This window comes from Furipterus horrens, unplaced genomic scaffold, assembly GCF_987537825.1.
Source record: "Furipterus horrens unplaced genomic scaffold, mFurHor1.1.pri manual_scaffold_10, whole genome shotgun sequence".
Taxonomy (NCBI): Eukaryota; Metazoa; Chordata; class Mammalia; order Chiroptera; family Furipteridae; genus Furipterus; species Furipterus horrens.
In genome coordinates this window covers 75,675,559-75,688,714 of record NW_028327180.1, presented here as the reverse complement: position 1 = coordinate 75,688,714, position 13,156 = coordinate 75,675,559, and the positions used below count along the sequence as shown (strand labels likewise).

Genomic DNA, 13,156 nt, shown 5'->3' with positions numbered 1-13,156 from the left:
CTATAAATATTTTACAGTTTATTTCTCATACCAAGAATAATGCTGTGAAGCAGGCACTATTCCCTTTTTACATGTATCATGAGCCTCAGGTCACTCAGCTAAACTTCAGAATTTGTAAACAGTGCTGTCAGAATGTGCCACTCTTTCTAACTGCAAATCTTTCTAATGAAAGGCTTAGGAAACCAGAACATTAAAATGAGCACTATTACAGGGCAAAGTTTTCACTCATATTTACTTAGAAACCAGCCACAATTCTGACTCAAAAAGCCAAGGAGATCATGAGGTACTGGAGTTAGTTTCCAAGATTAAATAAATTTCCCCAAAGGATGACCTCTTGAGATATCTGTCAAAAAGATCTAGAGTTCTACATGGGTCAAACATCAGTACATAAAAAACAGTAAAGAGTTTAATCCTACTTATGCAAATATGAAGAAGGGTGACATCTGAAATACCTGTGTCCTGATTATAAGGTAAGCCTGTCGTGTGCTATGGAAAGATGGCTCCCAATAGGTTCCCTTTCCGCACATGCACTTAAATGTCACTGGTCTGGTAATCTAGCATGATTTTCTATTAAGTCAAAGTGAATATCTGCTAAATTAGTTCTTCCTACTAGGTATTAGCACAATGATTGATCCTTTAAAAAAAAATAATAAAAGTACACGATTTTATATGCATAATAGAAAACACATTCTTGTCAGCTGTATGTGTGCTGTGCATATAAGTTTTTTGGCTTCTCCATTTCCCTTACTATTCTTAAAATCCACCCCCGTCTAATTTTGTACCTACCAGTTATGCTTTTTAATCCCTGCACCTTTTCCCCCATTATCCCCCTTCCCCATCCCCACTGATAACCCTCCATATGATCTCCATATCTATGATTCTTTTCCTGTTCTAATTGTTTGCTTAGTTTGCTTTTATTTTTGTTTTTTAGATTCATCTGTTAATAGTTGTGAGTTTGTTGTCATTTTAATGTTCATAGTTTTGATCTTCTTTTTCTTAAATAAGTCCCTTTTACATTTCATGTAATAATGGCTTGGTGATGATGAATTCCTTTAGCTTTACCTTCTCTGGGAAGCACTTTATCTGCCTTTCCATTCTAAATGATAGCTTTGCTGGACAGAGGACTCTTGGTTTTAGGTCCTTGCTTTTCATCACTTTGAATATTTCTTGGCAGTCCTATTTTGCCTGCAAAGATTTTTTTAAGAAATCAGCTGACATTCTTATGGGAGGTCCTTTGCAGGTAACTGTTTTTCTCTTGCTGCTTTTAAGATTCTCCCTTTATCTTTCACCTGTGGCATTTTAATTATGATATGTCTTGGTGCGGTCCTCTTTGGGTCCAACTTGTTTGGGACTCTATATGCTTCCCAAACTTGTGTGACTATTTCCTTCTCCAAATTAGGTAAGTTTTCTTTCATTGTTTTTTCAAGTAAGTTTTCAATTTCTTGTCCTTCCTCTTCTTTTTCTGGCAGCCCTATGATTCGAATGCTGCTACGTTTAAAGTTGTCCCAGAGGTTCCTAAACCTCTCGGCATTTTTTTTTTTTTTTTTGTATTCTTGTTTCTTCTTTCTATTCTAGTTAAATGTTTATTTTTTCCTTTTGTTGTAAATTGTTTATGTGAATGCTGGTTTCCTTCCCTTCACTCTTGGTTCCCTGTATATTTTTATTTCACTTTGTGTATTCTTCATTTCTTCCTTTATTGTTTTCCATACTCTATGAGTTCTCTGAACATTCTTATCACCAGTGTTTTGAACTCTGCATCTGATAAGTTGGCTATATCCATTTCGTTTAGTTCTTTTTCTAGGATTTTGTTCTGTTCTCTCATTTGGGCCGTATTTCTTTGCCTCCTCAACTTGGCCCTGTCTCCATCCCCTCCTACCCGTCTGAATGAATGTGGTTTCTTTAAATCCTTGGTTGTTGAACTTCGATACAGCTCCATTTTCTGACAGTTCTGGTTGTTATTTGTTTTTGAGATCTGACTGTAATTCTTTCTATGGTTGCATGAGAAGGCACAGCGTGTCTACCTACATCTCCATCTTGACCAGAAGTCTCTAAGATATAATTTATTAATATATACCATAAAATTCATTCATTTCAAGAATATAACTCAGTGATGTCTAGTAAATTTACAGTTATGCAATCATCACCAAATGATACCCTGGGTTTTGCTCCTCAATGTTTCCCTAGCATTTAGGAGGAGATAAATGAATATTTGGTAAATGAATCAATCAATCTGATAATAAGTTACCCTTGAAATTTATTACTACTAATACCTACTTGTGTGCCATGTGATTATGACTGGGTGTATTAAAACTGCCTTTATTCCAATCCATTCCAAATATCCTTCGTTGTTTCCATTTCCAATCAGAATCAGCTCTTCTCTAAGTCCCCAAAGTGAACCTACTTACATATTACTGCCTCACTTCAGAAACAGTGACTCAAGTCAAATTCTTGTGTACATACTACACTTCATTTTTCTCCATCAAGTAACCCGCTCCTCTGCTCCTAGACATATTAACACGTTGCATATTGGGTTATTTAAATGCCTTTTAGAAATGACGAGAATTCTCGCCACCCGTACACAATGTGTTAACAACCACTTTATACGTACACAAAGGAAAATTCAGGAACAGTATTCTTACTCGTTGATAAATAAAGGTCCTTCATTTAATGGGTACGACTTGGTAATATTGAAGTAATGGACATAAGTTCTTGGTACTGATATATATATGCAGTTGTCCGGAAAATGTCCAGCCATTGTTAATATAACAAGAATGGTTTGTGTGACATCGATGTAGCCTGACAGCCAAGGAGAGCGGGCTGGAATGTGCACATGTGAACAATGGCAACTTCACTGTACTAGTCAGGGGGGACAGTAGACGCCATTGAGTGAGCATGTGTACTGTGTGGCCATTGCATTCAAAATAACTACGCAAGTAGAACAACGAATCTGCACCAAATTTTGCATTAAGCTTTAACATTCCTTCACAGAAATTATTCAGATGATTCAGAAGGCCACAGCTGTAGGCAACTGGTGACTGGCAGCTTCATCATGACAACACCCCTACTCATGCAACATGTCTCGTGCAGAGTTTTTTGGTGAAACATCAAATCACCCCGGTGACTCAGCCCATCTACAGCCCATATTTGGCACCCTGTGACTTCTGGCTTCTCCCAAAACTACAATCACCTTTGAAAAGGAAGAGGTTTCAGATCGTCAATGAGATTCAGGAAAATACAACAGGGCAGCTGATGGTAATTGGGGAAACTGTGTGAGGTCCCAAGGTGCTTACTTTGAAGGGGACTGAGTTGTCACTGTCTTATGTACAATGTTTCTTGTATCTTCTTCAATAAATGTCCCTATTTTTCATATTACATGGCTGGATACCAACCAGACATATCTCTTATATTTAGTAGAGATCTAAATATAGTGTATCTTACTAAATAATTAGAAACCTTTTGCAGATATAAAAGATATAACTCATGTACAAGATAACTTTTAAGTTATTTTTTAATAATCCTTTCCAAAAATAACTCAACAACAAACAAAAATCAATTCAAAAATTAGCACAAGGTTTGAAAAGACATTTGTCCAAAGACACAAATGAAAAGATGTTCAACACCACAGTGAGATACCACTTCACCCCCATTAGGATGGCTATTATCAAGCAAATAAGCCAACAATCAAACAAAAGAGAAAAGTTAACTACTGGAGAGGAAGAGAGGATGTAGAGAAGTTGGAGACCTTGTGCACACTTGAGTGGGAATGTAAAAGATGTTGGACGCCTGAAAAACAGGTTGGATGTACCTCAATAAGTTAAACATATAAATATCATATGATCAAAAATAAACCCAAGGTATATAAAGCTGACGCTTGAACAACACAAGGATTAGGGGTGCTGACACCTGTTCAGTTGAAAATCCATTATAACTTTTGAGTCCCCCCAAAAGTAACTATTAATAGCCTACTGTTAACTGGAAGCCTTACCAATAACATAAGCAGTTGATTAAAATATATTTTATATTTATTATATACTATATTCTTACAATAAAGCTAGAGAAAAGAAAACGTTAAGAAAATCATAAGGCAGAGAACAGCATTTAGTGAAAAACAAATCCAAGTGGGCTTGTGCAATTCAAACCCCTGTTGTTCTAGGGTCAACTATACTCCTACATATATACCCAAATGAATTAAAAGTAGGGTCTCAAACATATATTTGTACATTAATGTTTATAGCAGCATTACTTTTGGTTTCACAAAATCCAGAAAGTGGTAACAATCCAAACATCCATAAACAGATGAATGGGTAAACATATTATTCAGCCTTAAAAAGGAAGGAAATTCAAGTGGCTTTGTAGCCTCGGGGAAGTGAAATGAGGGTGAAATAGGAGGTGTTTCAGATGACACTCTGCTTCACCTTCCCTGTGACTATGTTCTGGATTGCCAATCAGGCCCAGTGGTTTGAGGACTACATCAAAGTGAAAGAGGGAGGAGCTGGTGCCACCTGAGGAGAATCAGTGCCAAGAGCTGGAAGAATTCAAAGAGGATAAGGAAGCAGCAGGAGAAGCTCCTTCCTTCGTGCTGCCCAGCAGAGCCACTGATACCCCCAAGTGCCTGAGTCCCACCCATGAAACAACACGCATTCAGTTCTTTGTCTCTCATGGGAAAAAAAGGAAGGAAATTCTGATACATACTACAACATGAACCTTGAAAACATGCTAAATTAAATAAGCCAGACACAAAAGGACAATGTTATGATTCCACTTATATGAGGTACCCAAAATAGGCAAATTATAGAGAAAGAAAGTAGAACAGAGGTTACCAGGGGCTGGGGGAGGGGGATGAGAGAGGAGAGGGAATGGGGAATTACTGTTTACAGAGGTTCTGTTTGGGATAATGAAAACGTTCTGAAAGTGGAAAAGTGATAATGGTTGCACAACAATGTGAATGTACTTAATGTCACTGAATTACACACTTAAAAATGGTTAAAATGGTAAATTTTGTGTAATGTATACAGTTACAATTTTTTTCCAAGTATAGATACAGCTATTATTTCTCCAATACTAAAGTTAATATACAGAGAAAGAGGAAGCAGTGCAAACTGAGGTTACTTATAAATGGTAATAAAAGTAGTTGTCATTTTACTGATGAAGAAAAACACTTCAGCCATTTTCTGTCCTAAAACAATGGCATTCTAATAAAAAATAAAAAACACTTACTTCATCCAATGAAGAATTTTATGACACTGTGATATGCCTTTCTACATCTTTCCAAGGATTTAAACTGTGTCACAGGTCCCTAATTGGCGACACAATTAAATTGGAGAAAATACTGCCCCAGTTTTAAAAGCAGCACAGATTAAGAAAGTAAGAAGGGGCTGCCAATGAATATACAAATAATGCCCAGTTCATTCCATTCCATTCAAGTACTTACTAAATGCATAGTACCAATGAGAGAAACCCATGCCAAAAAGTATTGCAAGGTTACAAAAAAGAAAGTTGAAGACAAAAGTAGCCTCACATTAACCCAGAAAGTCAACAATTCAAAATTATCCTTTACTGTCTGCCTTTTAAAAAGTTAAGTGTATCCCAGTTATTTAATGTTCACAGACAGCAGCACTGTGGTTCTGGCTGCCATTTTTACATTATCAGGAACTTCAAAGTAAGGTAAATGCCCAATACTTTAGGTATCTTTTTCCATTAATTAGATGGCATAATGAGGAACCAAATGAAATTCTGCAACTGACTATAAAAGTCAAGTTGACTTTTAATTTATTACCAAAAAAAAAAAAAGTTTACCAATTTCCCACTGGGCAAGTGCCAACCGACTCAATTTTCTATAACCTTATCGCGGAAACCAGGCGCCCCATCTGAAACTTAACGCTGTACGCTCTGGCCTGACCTACGCAGAGTGCGTTCTAGACATGTCCCCCGGGCACCAACAGCCCAATTTCGGCTATATTCTCCGAGCGATTTAAGGAAGTCAGCAACCACTCATCTCACGTGATCTTTAAAAGGGGCGCAGTCGAGCCCGGAATAAACCACACTCTTTTTTCTTCATCAACTTCGCTGCCCAGCATAAAGGAAGCGGGCAGGGAGATGGCGCAGGGCTGGTGTGCAGGGGAGGCTAGCAAACAAGCGTGGGTTGCTCTGCCTTCTTCCACTTTGGAGGAGCCAGGAGGGAAGGCACACCCCGCTCACGCGCACTGCAGCGACTGAAAAATCGAAGACTGCCACACACCCCCCACCGCCAGGGACACGGCTTTCTCTCCTCTCACTCGAGAATGGGGGTCTTCTCTACGAAATGCCCCACCTGCAGGGTACTGCCCAGGATCCCCAGCCCCCAAGTGCAACGCCCTTGAGCCGTGCGCGGGTGGACAAGGCACTGGTGGGCGGCAGAGGGGGGAAAGCCGACGCGACCAGCGACCCGCGCATGCGCAGGTACGGGCACCCGCCCGTTCCCCTACCGTTGGAACCGCGACGCCCCGTTCCCCGGCCACTTCTCCAGGACCCGCGGCGACGGCAAGAGGACGAGAACTGAGGCCTGGAGTGGCTCCGCGGCCGGCGAGCCTCTTCCTAAGGCGACAGCTGGCGAGAGGCTGTAGAGACGGCTGAGACACAGGGCCAGCCCGAATAGCGACCCCCGGATGCCCTCGGCGGTGGCAGTGGCGGAGACGCGGGAGAGGGGGCGGGAGCGGCGACGGAGACGACGGCTGAGGCGCAGAGCCTCCGGAACGGCGAGCGGGAGGACAGCGGGGGGCGCAGGGCGGGCAGGGGCCGGGCCGGACGTGACGTTTGGGGGCGGGGCGAGGGCGCGCTAGGGCGGGGATACCCTGCAGACTCCTGCAGCCAGTCTGCACCCTGCGGACTTTGGAAACGCGGTTTTTCTCCCAAATTTGGGCCCTGCGTTAGGGTGCGAATAGTCGGGCGCGGGCCTGACGGAAGTGTCTGGGGGTCCTAAGTCGGGAGGTAGGAAAAAAGACAGAGGACACTGGGGAGGGGATAGAGGACACTGGGGAGGTATACAGGACCAATTCGGAAGACTGAGGTCGCGCCCAGTCTCTGCGGAGGGGGTCATGCCCCCCTGCAGAGGCCAGGATAACTCGGGTGCTCCTGTCCAGGTTAGGAGCCCCGAGACCTAAACCGAAAACCGCCGGGCAGCCCGAGGTGGTGACTCACGTTTCTGTTCCCAGCCATGGGGGTTAGATCTGGGACCATGCCCAGCCCCAACCTGCCTCTTCACCTAGGGACAGGACCTGGAGCCCTGAGAGAGTATAGATGCCTCTGGTGCCGGGAGTCTGGGAATGTGAAAGTCGATAGGCAATATGTTCACAGTGCGCTTTCTATACTAAACCAGAGTTTGAGAGACAGAGCTGAAAAAAGGAAGAAAGAATGAGAACCTCTGAGCCTGGGGAGTCTGTACTTGGCTCTCATAGCCTCTCAGACTGACCTTGCAGCTCCCACATAATCACAAAAGTTTGCATATTCAACCAATCTGCTTTGCTTTAGTCTATCAAGGACTTTGAGATGCTCCATTGAGTAGAACGCAGTGTTCTGCTTTTAAACTCCTTGGCAGTGGGTAGATCCAGACCAGCACAAAGAATTCTGAGTGCCTATAAAATTATAAACCACCGCGATTCACTTGTCCCCTACCTGCCTCAGCTGAAAGTCAGAAACCTGGAAAGTGTAAAACAGGAACCCTCACAGAACTTAGGACAAGATTTAAATTTTAAAAAAAAAGTCGCCCTATGAAATGATCTGTAAATATGTCATCAGAGAGTAAAATAAGTCTTCTGTAACCTAAGTGTCACATGTCCAGGTGATGCTGTCATAAAAGAAAGGTGGGGTCCGTAAAGAGCAGAATCTGAATAAGAATGTATTGTGAGCTCACACTCTGACCAGAAGAGAGGTTACTGATTCTAATGACCTGGCACAATACCCATTGTCAGGACAGTTAAAAATTCAGATTCAGTCCCCCAGTCAACAAATACTTACTGAATTTCTACTGTGTGTTAGTCTCTTGGGATACATTAGCAAATAAGATCCCTGCCGTGCCCTAGCCGGTGGCTTAGTTGCTTGGGTGTCACCCACAAAGTGAAAAGTCATCAGTTCCATTCCAAGGGGAGGGTACAAGCCTGGGTTGCAAACCTGGTCCCTGGTTCGGGTGCAAGCGAGAGGCAGCCAATTGATGTTTCACACATCAATGTTTCTCTCTTTCTACCTACCTTCCCCTCTTTCTAAAATAAATAAATAGAATTTTTTTAAATAATAAGATTTCTGCATTTTTCTAATTTATATCTAGCAAACTTAAATTCTGAATATCCTTTAAGAACATACAAAGATCCCTACTGTGATTCCAAACTCACCAAGTATCCTTCCCATCACTCAAGGGTCTCAGAGTAAATCAGCACACCCAGTAAAAAACAACTGTCCAAGGCACATGACTGGTTCCAGTTATACTAGCTGAACCATCTTTTTCAATAAATTCACATCATGGTTTATAAATCAGCCTCTGTTCACTGGGTTGAATTATTGAGTTGTTTTATCCAAATTAATTTCACAGAGCCTGATTAAGTTTGAGTGAAGTGAAATGTACGTTTCTGAAGCTGCCAAACTGAAGACTAGACAGACTCTGGTTTCATCGAAGCCCAAATGGGATGCAGCAGCCTATGCAGTTGGCCTTACAGCTTCTTTTAAACATCTTAAATGGAAGCTTTACCTGTGACTTCATGTTTGATGCTCAATCATAATCTAATAAAAATCATGAGAGTAAATTTTTAGAACAAAAATCTTCCTGAACCTGTCCCACCTATGCAACTTAGGCCCTTGATAACGTAACTGGCTGTAATAGGTACTTTACTCTGAGTGTGAAACCCAAGACTGTAAGCTCCCAGAGGAGAGGGACTCCCTTGCATTTATGTGCCCTACTTTCAACAAATGGGCTCTCAAAAATAAAATGAATTGATTTAATGACCATTTCCTCTGTAAAACTCAAGAACATGTCCTTGGAAGATGCCTTTTCCAGACCCTACTTTATAGTAGGTAACTAGTGTGTTCAACATACTACCTTTAATTTTTAAAAACCAGACAAAATAGCCCTGGCTGGGTGGCTCCATTGGTTGGAATATCATCCCATACACCAAAAGTTTAGGGTTTGATTCCCAGTCAAGGCATATACCTAGGTTGCAATATCTGTCTCTCTCTCTCACTTTCTCTCCCTCTCACTCACTCACTCTTAAATCAATAAACATATTCTCAGGGTGAGGATCTCACACACACATCCACGCGCACACACACGGGACAAAATACCTCTGTTTTTATCTTTTGCCATACCTTTAAACCTGTCCAGTGGAAGTAGATCTGTCACACTTGATTCAGATGGGTTCCATTGGTTGTGTGGTCCCTCTTAGAATAGAAAGTCCAACGGTCATTGAGTCAAGAAGAGTGAAATCTTTCCCTCTTCTCCAGCTAGCTCACTCCTTGCTGAGGAGAGGCATCACACCTGATCTTTATAGCTCTCTTCCAGCTTACCAACCAGATCCAAAGAGAGAGAGGAAAAGAAAGAGAAACAGGGAAGTTCTTAACTTTGACTTCCATGTGATGGTTTAACATTCTGGGCCTAGTAGATGTTTAAAGTTGCCTTTTTTTCTGATGGACACTTTTAACGGTTATTTCAGAAACCACCACCAGGATATCCCCATTATGTAGTGGTTTCCCATCCACAGCTCTCTTTATCTGAGCAAAAGCACTCTTTTTGGGCAGATGGGGTGTTTTTTTTTGGGGGGGGGTATTGTTTGTTTTTTGTTTTTGTTCTCTAAGTTTATTTGTTTGTTTGTTTTAGAGAGAGAAAGAGAGGAAGGAAGAGAAACATCAGTTTGTTATTCCACTTTGTCTAAATCCTCTCATTTCTAGAGGAAGTCCATTTCAGAACTCACTTTAGTGAAGTTTTTGGAGGGATGGGGAAGAATTGTTGAGTTTTTTTGTAATACCTTGGTGCTCCAGTTAAAACAATAGTTCTCAACCAGGGATTTTGTGTGTTGGTGGGAGGGAGGTCATGTCTGGAGACATTTTTGGTTGTCAGAAATGGGAAGGTGCTATTAGCATCTTGTGGGTAGAGGTCAAGGATGCTGCTAAACATCCTACAATCCACAGGGGCAGCATTCCCCACAACAAAGAATTATCTAGCTAAAAATGTAACTTCAATTTAACGTCTTGTAACAAAATGGAATTTCTATACTTGGCAGTCACTGTGAGAATACCTCAAAATTACATCAGTTTTTTTTTCCTACAAATGCTTTACCTGTAGATGTAGACGTCGCATTTTAACATACAACTGTCAAAAACCGCATTTCAGATAGCTGTTTGGCTAGGATGAGCAGTGATTGGTATGATTCTAAGATTTCCTCTGGAGGTGAGACCACCCAGGAAAACTATTACTTGAGGTGAGATTTTTATAGCCCAGGGAAACAAACATGTTACCTGAAACTTATCTAAAAAGAAACTTTATGCATCTCAAAAGTAAAGTCATGAGTAAAATCACCATGGAAGGAGTATATTCTTGCTGCACCTGCAGACCATGTCCTAGTTGCCAGAGAGGACCTTAGTATGCCTGCCTCTCCAGAGTCACCAGTGTCACTGACTTGAAGTCAGAAAGTAGCTCTGTCTCTGTAGTAGTCACTTTACAACTAATACACTTATTATTCAAAGAGAATGCAGATGGACTTCTCCTCCACTCCCCACCATAGATTAGTTCGACTGATTGAATTCAGCTCTTCCAGATGGAGAAGGATGTTGAGCCCTTTCCGTATGCCATCACTAAGGAAACTATCATTATTCCAGGATCCTCCTCACTGTTACTGATCACATCTCTAACCAAGGCTGAGTTCTAGCATATGGATTAACTTTTGTTCAGTCAAGGCTGCTATTATCTTTTTTAATACAATGTTCATAAGAAATGAGCCACAGGAGCCAGCAAGATCCAAAGAGTTATATCCTATCACCACCAATTCTATCATCACTTAAAAAATAAAATAGGCACAACAAACATTCAATAATTATGAATGTCATACACAGAATAAGAATATTGAACTTGTAATAATAATAATAACTTGTAATGAGAACCTGCATTTGAGTCTCAGCCCTGTCACTTACTAGCCATGTGACTCTGGTCAAGGTATTTAACCTAAATGTACCTTAGAGACCCCATTGGTAAAAAAGAAAAAATAATACCAGAATAAATTAGTATGCATAGAAGTGTTTTATAAGCCACATACTTTTTTTTTTCATTGCGTCTATACTCCTTCAGAGGCTTAAAGAAGTCTCTGGAAATATTTTGCCACCATATTTGGGTTTTTATTGCCATTGATGAGGCCCCAGAAGTTCCTAAATACTTGTCCATTTATTTTACCTTTTTAAAGGATTGTATTTATTTTATTTTTAGAGAGAGGGGAAGGGAGGGAGAAGAGAGAAAGAGAAACATCGATGTGAGAGAGAAACATCAATCAGTTGCCTCTCATTTGCACCCATGTAGGATTAAACCCACAACCCAGGCTCTGACCAGAAATCCAAATGAGGACCCTTAGCTTTGCTGGACGATGCCCAACAGACTGAGCCACATCAGTCAGGGCCATTTATTTTTAAATGATAACCAAGAACCACCAAGAACCCCCAAACCCTTGGTGCAGTTTTTAAGATCTTCTGAACTTCATTAATTACAACAAATAGAAGCACACCTCCTCCTTAACTAGAAACATATTTACACTACCCACTTATAGAATAAGATATTAGTGTAGATAGGAATGGGAAAATAGATGCAGTATTTTATGTGGAGGGGTGGGGGTCACTCCTGCACAGGGAGAAGAGGTTGTAAAGACTCTGACTCCCACTGAGCAGTAAAATGCTATCAAATTCAGTCAAACTCAGTAATTAATTCTCACTTTCTTGAAGTACTCATCTCTACCAGGGAAAAAAGGACTAAAATTCCAACAAAATTAAAATCTAATAAAGAAGCAACTCACCAGTAGTAAGTGGCTCTTCTGAGGAATGCAGTGGAAATCTGTGCCACTTTCCCCAGGATCACAGTGCCAGTGTACAAGAATGCATGTTCTTCATAAACAAAAAAAAAAAATGTTACGAGATGCAAAGAGAAGAAACTGTTCCAGGAGGTACAAATCCCACGCCAACATTCAAAATAATGGCAAATACTGTTCTGATCTTAGCAACCCGACATAACCTTTATGCCATTTATTTACTCAACACACATTTCTTGAGCAACTATTAAGGGCCAGGCACTGTGTTAGGGGATATAATCATGATCTCTGTCCTGAAAAGGCTTCATCATACATATCTCTGGAATAGAAATGTTTTGGAATAGAACCAAAGTTAACATAATGTTGATTTCAGCTTCTGTATTCACTCACACAGCTGTTGGTGCCATCCAGTTTGGGGACCTGGAACAATTGACAATAACTGTCATCTTTGCCAAGTCTACATTTTTGGCCTCATAACTCTAAATTCAGTGTACGACAATAATATCGTCGTCGGCAGCCGTCCGTCTCAAGAGACAATGGTGTAGCTTCTTAAGAGTCTATCTGCACCGCCGAGAATGGTACAACAATAATATAAACCAATGAGATCATTAGCTAAAAGACTAAGTTGTTTGGGTTTCTTCATTAAATTCCTATAGTCAAAAAGATAATTTTTCCACAATCAGAACTTTCATTGTTTAAAAAAAGAAGAATAGAAAAGAACAGATATTCCTTTCCTTTCTTCTCTTCTCTCTCCCTATATCCATGTAAGGAAAAGAAAAAGTGCCCCTTAGCCAGAATTCTATGTAGGAGGCTCTTGCCATTCTGCAAATTATACCTCTTCCTTAGAGGCTTTAGGCTTTTCGGCCTTCCTACTTTTTGACCAGCCAGGCTCCTTCTCAAACTCCTGTCATTGGGACCACACCTTCTGTGGCAATCTGGCGGCCCAAATATTTTCAGATTGAAACTTTTTGCTAAACATTTATACCTGACTGCTCTTTTTCACTAAAGACAAGGCTATAATGATTTGCAGAAGCATTTGGTGTTTCCCCAACCCCCAGGCTCATCAGCAGAGAAGCCCTGAAGCATGAAGGCTTACATCCTTATTTTAGGCTTTCATAGTGAAAAAGAAG

At 40.9% G+C, this 13,156-nt stretch overlaps 1 protein-coding gene across 3 annotated transcripts in view; it reads right to left on the bottom strand.

Moving 5' to 3' along the window:
- The window catches only part of FAM13B (family with sequence similarity 13 member B), a 67,849-nt gene extending 61,097 nt beyond the window's left edge, over window positions 1–6,752 (bottom strand). For all 3 annotated transcript variants that reach the window (XM_090288273.1, XM_090288275.1, XM_090288274.1), the window contains exon 1: window positions 6,465–6,752. The gene's annotated coding sequence lies outside the window, so the exon portion shown is untranslated. The remainder of the gene's footprint in view (window positions 1–6,464) is intronic.
- Between the last annotated feature and the right edge of the window lie 6,404 nt (window positions 6,753–13,156).